Genomic DNA, 11306 nt, shown 5'->3' on the forward strand with positions numbered 1-11306 from the left:
TCAAGTTGTTCTCTCTCAGCACGCTCCAAGTTAATCCTCTCTTGTGTGTTTGCACGTTTAATTCGTTGGCCTGCTGGCTGAGCTGAGAGTTTCGCTCCTGGGTGGCTGCTATAGCACGAGCTTGCTCTTCGATCTGGATATGAAACCTTTCAGAACCAGTTGAAGTTTTGGCCATGTATCCGTACCCACGAGGCTGCGATGACTTGCATTCCAAAGTGTCTTTGTAAGCTGTTTGGAAAATATTGTTTTTCTGCTCACTTGAAAGTGGACCTTCAGTTTCTTTGATTTTAACCTCTTCAAGTGCTTTGTCCTAAAAATGGAAGGAACAATTATAGGTGCAGCATCAATATTGACACTATAAAAGATGAAACAAGAATAACACAGTCCAATGCATGAATAATCGCATCTGATGATGAAACATGTCGAATGCACATCATTGACTAACTATAGAATAACCAAAAGGTTGTGTACTCACATAAACTTTCTGGGAATCTGTGTTAGACTATGTTCCATCATTCATGTGGGTGAGTTCCCTAGCAATACAATCTGGCTCTTCTCCAGTTTCCAAGTTTCTCTGCAAGCAATATACCAATGAGATGCTTGAAACATGACACCATATTTAGCAGCGAGGCATACATATTTAGTTGGACTCATACCTTCTCAAAACTTACTTGCGAGTAAGATTTTGATCTGATTATGTGTTTTGTCTTCTGTTTCTTACGGTTATCGGTGTTCTTCTAGCTGCGATCCTATCAATTCATTGAAACCAAATATAACCAGTGAGACTAGCCATTTCATCTTAACACATAATAGACAAACTGTGATCTTAGAGATAACCTAAAATTTTGAATCAGTGCCAAAGTACTCAATCATCCATTCCCACTCTTCTGGTTGCAAATCTTCCGGCAGATTAGCCAATCTAGCTGCATCTGTTTTGTATGCCTTGTAAGTGGAGCTTAGAGTTGATCGCCAGCCTCTATATAGCTCTTTCGCAATTTTGAGAACTTTTTCTTCTGTTTCTGGTGTATCTTCCAAGTCCCATCTGTCCTGTAAAGCATACAACAAATAAATATATACATAAGCAGTGCATTATCGATGGTAAAATAAGATACCACATGTGAAAAAGGTTGTACGCAGTATCATATCTGCAACAATGAGTCGATGAATGGTAGGGTGAATGTCCGACCACGTCCTCACTCCAATGAGTGGTAACTTTCTTTTCATTATGACTACCACGTCATCCTTGAACGAACGATAGTTCATTCCTACTGTACCACCCAATTTTTCAGAGAATGTAATATTTAGCTTTGCAGATCCATTGGCAAAACGCTTCTTAGATGCTTTAAAACCTTTTAGAACACCTTGCCCTTTCTTCTTCTGTCCACCAGCTTCTACAGCCCAAATCATACAAGAAAAATTGTATTACTCGGTATTAGATTGTAAGAAATGATGACACAAATGTAAACAAAAGCAAGTACCATCCTGTAGTAGCGCACGGTTGCAGTGAGCATGGGATGGCCATTCAGCAAGGGAACACATGTCATTAGCAGACACTGGAGTGTCAGATTGTTCTGGAGTTCCTGTAAAAGATTTAGTAGTCTTGAAGGTTTAGCTATTTAACCCACACCAAGATATGCATTATAGGAAATGCTAAACAATTTACCAGATCTGGGTTGTCCACGTTGGTTTTTGTATGCCGTTATACTTTCCATCCTTGTTAAGAGAACATAGCCTTTCTTTAATGCACACAAAAACAATCATGGGACTTAGCATTAACAAAGCATTGATGTTCTGCACCATTCAGATAGGTGATTATGAAGTAAGGATGTTGTGTACAGGAGCATCCTCCGTAAAATTCATCATTGTGCCCTTGTGTAGGTAAACCAGACATAAAATTTTGAGTCAATTTAAGAAGAAACGCAATACATTAAGCAGGCATAAAATCAAGTCAGTTTAACTCATATTAAAATTTGAGGCAGCTCAAACTGAATGAAGCTCAAGGTCAAGCTGTAGAACATGACTCATGCTCAGCTTGTAACGATGTCGAGTTGATTTCGAGCTAAATGAGACGGCAAAAAGTATAAATCTATGTTGATTATTCCAACTAGATAAGGCGCAACACGATATAAGAAAGCAATAAAAACAAAATATCTATTAAAAACTCATATTATAGTGGTCTGAATAACATGCAGAGGATGCACTAAACCTGAACCCTAGGTTCTCTTGACATACGTTATTCAGAAGTATTAAGCATATGTGAATGAACATGAAAGGTGATGTATCAGTGATAGGTTGTTCATGAAAATACTACTCTGAATCAAATATCTATTAAAAATCATCTTATAGTAATCTGAATCAAATGCAATGCAGAGGATGATTAAACATGAATCCTCTGCTCTGTTGACGCACATATATCATCTAATATCTACATAGTGGTGCTCAAACAGCCAGTGGCGTGCCGTGACAAGCTATAGGGGGTGGGGGGGCAATTTTTAACTGGCAGAAAAATATGCATAAAAACATATACGAATGACATGAATTTACAAGGTAATTGAACATATGGCAGTCGTCTCATCGGCAGTCATCGATTTGTCATCTTAACAACACAAGCTTTGTACATACAGAGTACGTCTATACCTTTCAGTTAATGGATCTAATGCTCAAAAACCAATGTAGATAATAATTAAATTGGCAAGAGATGATCCACGGATGGGCTGCACCAAAATGCTTAGTAATTAGTAACAAAATACAGTTTTGGAGGGGGGGTCACGACCCCCTTTGGCCTCCACGAGGAAACAGAGCGAACCAGGAGCAGAGATGCCGGAGAGGCCTGCAAGCACGCTGGGGTCGGGTGAGGCAGCAACCAGCGCCTGGCCACCACGTCACGACACCGGCGTGCACAGCCAAGACGGCTGCGGCCATGAACCGGGCCGGGAGGCCCCGTAGAGCCCCAGCCTCCAGGCCAAGGTGAGGCGCTCCACTGACCCTCTAGGCCGCGAGCGCCTTCGCCGAGGCGGCCAAATCGAGGCGCGATGGGAAAATGCCACCGGCGGCGGCCATGTCCCCTGCCCGGACTTCTTTTCTACGACCAAGCGACGAGCGTGGAGAGAAGAGGCAGCCCCTCTGAATGGATCGGGATCGAGAGAGCCGCGCATCAAGGAGGAGCTCGCGGGGGAGGGAGGTTTGATCCCGGACGGAGGTGGGCGCAGAGGAGAGGGAGGGGGATCGAGGGGGACTGGATTTTTCAGTGAGGGAGGAGATCAGGAGGACTAACCTGACGCCGTGCAGCTGCTGTGGTTTGCTCTGTTGACGCCGTCATGACGCCGGCAGCACAGATGAATAGAGACGAGAGCTCAGATCCAATCGCCCGTGAAGACACCGTGATTTGGTGTACAATTATATATTTATGGGTTGTTATGAAGGTATTTAGCAGGAAGCTAATTTTTTGATGGGAACAAAGACGCTAATTTGGAACTTTTAGCGGGAGGTTAAAAAATATTGGCGCAAACAACAGTACAACTAAATTAGGTGGCGGGAAAGTAATTCTTTTTGTTTTAAAACAGTAATTATTTTTTGAGGAAATTTTCTAGATTGTAAATATATTTCGAGATGGAGGGAATACTAATATTTATTAGTAAAAAGTTATATCATGGTGAAAAAAACACCAAATCCGAGAATTGTGAAGGGGCGATTCGACGCCCTCCCCTGTAACGTTCTCGTCGTTGATATTTGTATAGTCATCGTCATTTGAGAAGGCCAATTAACGAAAGAAAAAAAGTTTCCCTGTTTATATTGTAAAACAACCATCACATACATCGAAGCAACCGATACAAATGGATGCCACACACACCCAGAGCAAGATACGCAAATGCCGGGCACCAACACACAAGCTCAATGACTACCAAGCACCTATAAGATGTGCAAAAAAGGGATCTGCTTAGAGCCGATGGAGAGCACCAGCACGAGGAGCGATCATCTTGAAAGATGTGTGACGGACATGCCAGACCGAGGTCTCCAAGACGATGCTCCAGGAATGGCACGACCACGAACGTTGCTACCGTCCGATCCGAAGATCAAGTTTTCACCCGAAGTAAGATAGAAGGAGCGGGAGGAACACGACGTCCACGGATGCCTTCACCGTCAACCAGTGGACGGACGGTGTAGGTGATGTACCACGCTGCTTCAACCCCTCCGCCGCAACCCCGGTCTGCCAACCACCCGTAGCCAATTAGGAAGGTGTTGTTTCATCAATCTACACTTAGGTTGGATATGTCAAAAATTTGTGCCTTGGTGAACTGTTGGTCAAAGTAGCAGAAATTTGGCCAGCTATGAACTACATGTCATAGAGACATCACGTGCCCCTCACTTTAAAACTATTAGGTTATACTCTTGTCTCAAAACATAAGTACTGAGGGGATGGGTTGTTGAGATAGTTGATCTATGTCAGTCCCGATCTTTAGATGGGGTGATCTCATCATCTTTCATTTTATCGGACAACCCATCGAGGGTTTGTCCACGCCAGAGTTGGTCCAACATAATTATGTCGCTTTTGTTCAAACGATAAGCATAGAGATTCAACTATGTAAATAAAACAACCCTGCATCGCGACGCCTTTGCTTGTTGGATCCCTCCTACATCGAATCCACAAGCAAGGGTGCGAACGAGCCCTGTCGCCGCCGTCGCTGGCCAGGCTTCACCTAGTCACACCCTCTAGCGGTGGTAGGGGAGGGGAGGAGTGGGAGGCGGCGCGCTGGGAGGCGGCTAGCGATCTCTCCCGTCGCCTGCGAGGGCGACTCGGGAGGGTCCTCCATGCCACAGTAGGTCCAACATAATCATGTTGCTCTTGTTTTAACAAAAATAATAGAGATTCAACAATGTCAATTATCAACCAAACAAATTTAGTTTTGAGATTTACTTATTGGCATATCACACATTTGTTAAAAAAATGTATTCAGATAAGGCCAACACCTTGTCTCTTCTTTATGTATTCACTAGCAAACATGCCCGTGTATTGCAACGGGAGGAAAAAATCATCCCTCGTGCACACACCGACGACATAAATAAATCTCTTAAAATATTTCACGGTGCCTAATTTCCGCTATCTCTTTATGCCTCTATTGTCGCTACTCCTCAATGATGCCCAATAATTATTGCATTAGGATGAAAATAGCAAAATACATGTTAGTCCTCAACCTCTTCCAGACGCCCGTCCTCATATAGCCACCCCTCTGGTCCCCCGTGACAAACCTAGCCACCTTGGGCTTCTGGCTTCTTCTCAGGCAAGGAGAAGGGCAAGGCCCCCGCCGCCCCTTCGCGCGCGCTCCCCCCGCCTTGGCCGGCATCTTCCCTCCATGAAAGCGAGGAGGAAGAGCGGTGCAAGGCGGAGGAAGAGGAGGAGGCGTACCAGGCACGCATGTTGGAGGACGGAGAGCTCGGGAATGGAAGCTTTCGACAAAGCCGTGACCGGAGTCGACCCGGTCGTCGAGGGCGACCCGATCATCGGAGGCGATGTTAGTGATCACATGGGTGGTGTAGGACGTTGATACGTGCCGATTGTTGGCCAACATATGCTACCTACACTACTTAAGTAGGCAAAATTATGCAACCAAATTACTATATAAATATCAGTTTAATTTAAAAAATGCAAAAAATAATGAGATCATTTGGACTTGTGGTTTAAAAGTTGCAGATAATCAAAGTTTGGTTGATAGAATTACTATCTTCTTTCAAACAAAAGAAGAAGGCCACGTTAATCACATATTTCAGTAAAAAAAAATTTGCATGGACATATTTCAGTAATATACGCTATCTGACCTTCATAAAAAAAGTAATATACGGCAGAAGAGGTCACGCGCTGCACCAGATAGCGTGTCTGGTCGCCCAGACGATCGAAGCATGCAGTGGCGCGACCCACCAGACGGGTCGTCTGATCCCATGCGCGGCTGAACCACAAACCAGAGGAGGGGATCGAAGGAAGGGGGCGACTTCCTTTCTCTCGCCCCTAAAAAAAGATCGAAGCCAGAACAGACAGACAAGGGAGACACCAGATCGAACCAAGAAAAGAGAAAGGGGAGAGATCGGATCGAACGAAGAGGGAGGTGAGAAGAGGGTTTCGGGAGGCTGGCGGCGGCGGCCTGTCCTCCCTGACGGCGCGCTTCACCAGGGAGGCGGGGGAGCTTGAATCCTCGGGGCCCCTCCCTGCCGCCCCTGACCGACGACCGCCGCTGCTCCTCTTCACCACTTTGCCGATCTTCCCCAAGGATCCTCTTCTGCTTCTCTTCTTCAAGGATCACGCACAAGACCTCAAGCCTTTCACGCAGAAGATCTTTTCTAGTTGTAAATCTCTGAAACTTTGTACTGTTTTGCTTTAATCTGCATATGACCATGTGAATCGTTGCATGGACATGGGTTAATTGGTGAAAAATTACTGTGAGAATACTTAGTATGCTACCCAGTGATCTTGATTTCCTGTATGAGTAGTTATGAGCGGTTGAATCCTGTTTCACTTGCTAGTACTTGGCTGTGTGTTCGATTAATCAGAATAGTACCAAAAATACAGTCCTATTTCTGAACCATTTACCTTTGTTGTCTACTATTTTGTTTTGTTTTGCTTGATCCTGTGACTACTTATGCTATGTTACATGATCAATACTCTCATAAGGGGCACAAACATGGAAGAAGATGTAGAAGAGCAGATGTTTTGCTTTGCCCCTTATGCTATGTTCTTGAGCACAAGAGGAGATCATGATGCAGGTGGTGGACAAACAAAGCAAATGGCAAATTTTCTCATCATTGACTCTCTCTGAATTTCTGTTTTTGCATGATCTATCCAACTACGAAACTGAACTTATTTACCCTCATGTCACATATACTACCATGTGACAATAATACTATTTCTTCTCCCATCAACCAAATTTTGCTTTACAATGTATAGATAAATGTTTGCTTTACCATGTGACAGTAATACTGGTATGTATGTATCCTTGTTGTCTTGTCTTGTAATGCAGCTAGTGATGCTATTAACTGTAATGCAGCCCTTGATTGATGAACTGATTGTTCTATGGGAGGATGGTGCTGAGACATATGATGTTGCAACTAAATTTTTTTCCAGATGTATGCATGCTTGTTGTGGACCATTAGTGACTACCCAGCTTACGCAATGCGGAGTGGTTGGAGCACAAAAGGCAAGCTAGCATGCCCGTATTGCCACAAACATATAGATTTCTTATGGATCAAGTATGGTCGAAAGCATTGCTACATGGGACACCGACGTTTTCTGCCCAGGACCCACAAATGGCGTCGAAACAAGTGTTTGTTCAACAACAAGGCGAGAAGCTCCAGTGGCACTTACAGGTGAACAAGTTCTGCGGGAACTTGATAGCATTCAGCATGCACCATTTGGACGGTCAAATAAGAGAAAGCGACCGGAAACTAGTAGCTGGCATAACTGGCGGAAGAAAAGTGTATTTTTCCAGCTCCCATATTGGAAGAACTTGCTCGTTAGGCACAATTTGGATGTTATGCACATCGAGAAGAACATTTGTGACAGCATTGTGGGGACTTTGCTTGAGATGGATAAGAAATCAAAGGATGGTGTGAAGGCTCGTCTTGATTTACAGGACCTGAAATTAAGGAAGGACCAACATCCAAAGCCTGGTAAGCATAAGTATGACATAAAGAAAGGTTGATATACTTTAAAAAAGAAAGAAAAGATAATGCTCCTCAAGTTTCCGCGGAGCATTAAGATGCCTGATGGCTATGCTTCACACATTAAGCGATGTGTAGTCCTCGGTCAGTGCAAGATTAGTGGACTCAAAACTCATGACTGTCATGTTATATTTCAGAAACTTCTTCTTATTGCATTGCGCAAGCTTTTGCCAGAGAATGTTGTTAACCCATTGCTTCAGCTGAGTAAATTCTTTTCTAATTTATGCTCCAAGGAGTTAAGGGATTAAGATTTGGAGAGGTTGAGCAAAACAATTCCAGAAACTCTATGTCAGCTTGAGATGATCTTTCCACCAGCATTCTTTGATATTATGATGCATCTCCCAATTCATCTTGCTGAAGAGGCCCGATTGGGAGGGCCTGGTTTGTACAGATGGATGTATCCAATTGAGCGATACTTGCGTATGCTCAAAAGATATGTGCCTAACAAGGCTCAACCAGAAGGTTCTATTGCAGAGGGGTACATACTTGAAGAGTGCATGACTTTTTGCAATCGATTCGTTGATGGAATGCCTACCAAGCTAAGTCAATTCGAAAGTCATGAAGACGGAGGTACAGATCAATCACAAATAGGGATTAGCATAATGAGTACAATTGATTACTCCAAGAAAGGTTTTGTTTGTGAATCATTGTCTTTTGGCTGAGATTAATCAAATGAGGCATTTCATAATAACAAACTGTGAGGAAACCGCGCCATGGATTGAGTAAGGATACTTATGTTTTTATTTCACATCATGATATGCTTTAATACTTTCATGTTCAACTAACAATAATTTCTCTTTGAAGTGAACATCTCGAGGAGCTCATAAGGAACAATTCTCCTAATCCTAAAAAACAGCACAAGGAAGAGTTTGTTGGTTGGTTTGAGAGGCGGGTAATTTTCTTTCGCATTTTCACTAATGTTCCTTGTAATAACGTACCAACGTTGTACAATACACTCACACATATTCTATTCCATGAAACAGATCACAGAACCCCACAATGATGGGAAGGTCAGCAATCTTATTTATGCACTAGCTAAAGGACCTGATCACCTAGCTCGGGTATACAACCGTACAGTTTTGAATGGATATTTCTTTTGGAATAGGAATATAGAGCAGGACTTGAGTACCCAAAATAGTGGCGTCATAGTCAAGGGCGATGCAAACACAGGAAATATTGATTATTACGGGGTGATCAAGAAAATCATATTTCTTGACTTTCCTCCTGATAAGGAGGTTGTTCTATTCTAGTGTGACTGGTTTGATGTGCCTCCTGCAAACAAAACTGAGAGTAAGGGGTATAAGAAGGACAAATATGGAATTATTGACCTTGACACTACTCTACACCAATTCCAGGGAGACCCTTACATTCTAGGCCTCCAAGCTCAACGGGTTTTCTATGTGAGAGATGTGAAGAACCCTGATTGGGCAACTGTTATTAAAATGAATCCACGAAATTTGTTTGCTCCTTCTGTTTTAAATGGTGTAGGCCTTGATGAAGCTGTTGAAGCCGATGAGGGTGGTGAGGCAGATGTACTGGATGTCGTCGATGCAGAAATTACAGTGCCAAAAATTACAGTACCTGAAGAGATCACTAGTTGGTGTAGAAATGATGACGAAGGATCCAACATTGATGTTTCAGTCATAGAAAATATAAACCTATTGAGTTTGAAGATGTCCAATTCGAATCTGATGATGATACGGATGATGATGAGGCTTACGTAAATGATGGTCATGTTGCTCCTTTGGGACAAGAAGAATTGGATGATGACCAGGGGTTCTTTGTATAGTTTTTATTTTTTTGGTAAGGTGTTTTTCACATGTGTAAGCCATGAGTATAAGTTCCTGAACTGTTATGATGGTTACCTGCGAGAAATATCTCTCCTGAAGTTTAATCTGATATAAAACAAGTTGAAACAAGGCATGACTACATAGTGTCATATGTTGTGGCAAATGGGAATAAGAGCTAGTGCCCAGCACTAACAATTTGGTGATGAAGAGAAGAGTAGTTGATGTTCTTTTAGTGTTGTTGCTATTTTCCTTTTGACAGTGATGCTATGTACACACTGTTGCTATGAACTTATGGTCTTTTAATGTTTTTGCTATTTTCACTACTCTGCCTTGAACTTATGGTCTTTTTGTGTGAACAATTTATACAAGTATAGCTGCTAAAACTTGTGTGCTGTCATTTTGAAACATTTGTTATATATCTCGCTGAGATGGTTTGTTATATCCTACTAAAATCTTGTGTCATATGTCCTTGTATATACCTTGATGTAGTGTTGTTGATTTGCTGATGAATTCTTGCTGAAAATTAGTCTGGGATACAATTGTTATGCTGCTCAATTGGTGGCTGAAGAGCTATTCAAATGAAGCCTGGGAGTGTTTAGAAATAGCTAGTATGCAGCCTTGCACAATTTCTCTACTTAACACATAATTTTATATTGAATCTCCTTTTTATTAACATCACACATAAATACATCACATCAAGCAAGATACAGAAAAATTAGGAAGAGAATGTGTGGTGCTCATTTCTCATGACTCACCTTTGTGAGAAGGGCATTGAGCTTGCCGTCTTTCGGGTGCCGAGCACGACCTTCTACCGGAGGAGGTCAGTAGGGTGAGTGGAGCAGACCCTGGCGGTGCAAGAAACCCTAAAGTGAAGGGCGTCCACGAGTGTGCAACACTTCGCACACGCGTAAGCGAGCATTCCTCCAAGTTGTGGTACCACCGATGTCCACTTTGCAAGATATGTGACTAAAATGCAACTTACGTGCAAGTTGTGGTATAATGTGTTAATATCTCTGTAAACTAGTACGCCCCTTTGATCAGATCCTGCGAAGTAGTATAATAAATAAAGGAAAAAATCAGGAGCGCGGTAGAGAATATCGTTGCAATATCCTGCTCCTTTTTGGCAACACTAGAGGATTGTTGCATTATGTTGTACGTATTACCATGGATGCTCAGTTTGTCACAATATGTAATAGTTATTGAAACGCAACAAAGGTGAGGCAAAAAGTCACCCTACTACAACCAATACATGCTTTGTCGCAATAGTATTTGTGACTAGCACCACATGTTAAAGGTGTTGCAATAGTATCTATGTACTTTGTTGCAATAACTAGCCTTTTTGCAACAACATGACCAATTCACGCAACGGGACATGATTGTCGCAATATCACTACCATATTACAATGAGGATGCAACTTGTGGCAATACATGGCTTCTATTGCAACAAAACGAGCACTTAGCGCGATGAAATGAAATTGTGGCAATATGTAGATCCTATTACCACGAACTGGAACTTTGTGGAAATATAGCATTTTATTGCAACAAAAGATAGTTGTAGCAATATTTTTTGTTGCAATAGACCGGAATCCTTGTAGTGCCATCGCGCGCCGTCCTCGCCGCCCCCGCCGCCCATCGTCGCAGTCACCGCCGTCGCCCCCACCACCCGTCGTCGCCGTCACCGCCGTCGCCCCCGCCACCCGTCGTCGCCGCCTCGCCCACCGCCCGTCCCCGTCGCATCGCCCCCCGCCGCCCCCCGCTCGTACACACACACACACACATTGTTTTTACTTATTTTCTATTTTCTGTTGT

Source organism: Triticum dicoccoides, chromosome 3A (assembly GCF_002162155.2).
Source record: "Triticum dicoccoides isolate Atlit2015 ecotype Zavitan chromosome 3A, WEW_v2.0, whole genome shotgun sequence".
Classification (NCBI taxonomy): Eukaryota; Viridiplantae; Streptophyta; class Magnoliopsida; order Poales; family Poaceae; genus Triticum; species Triticum dicoccoides.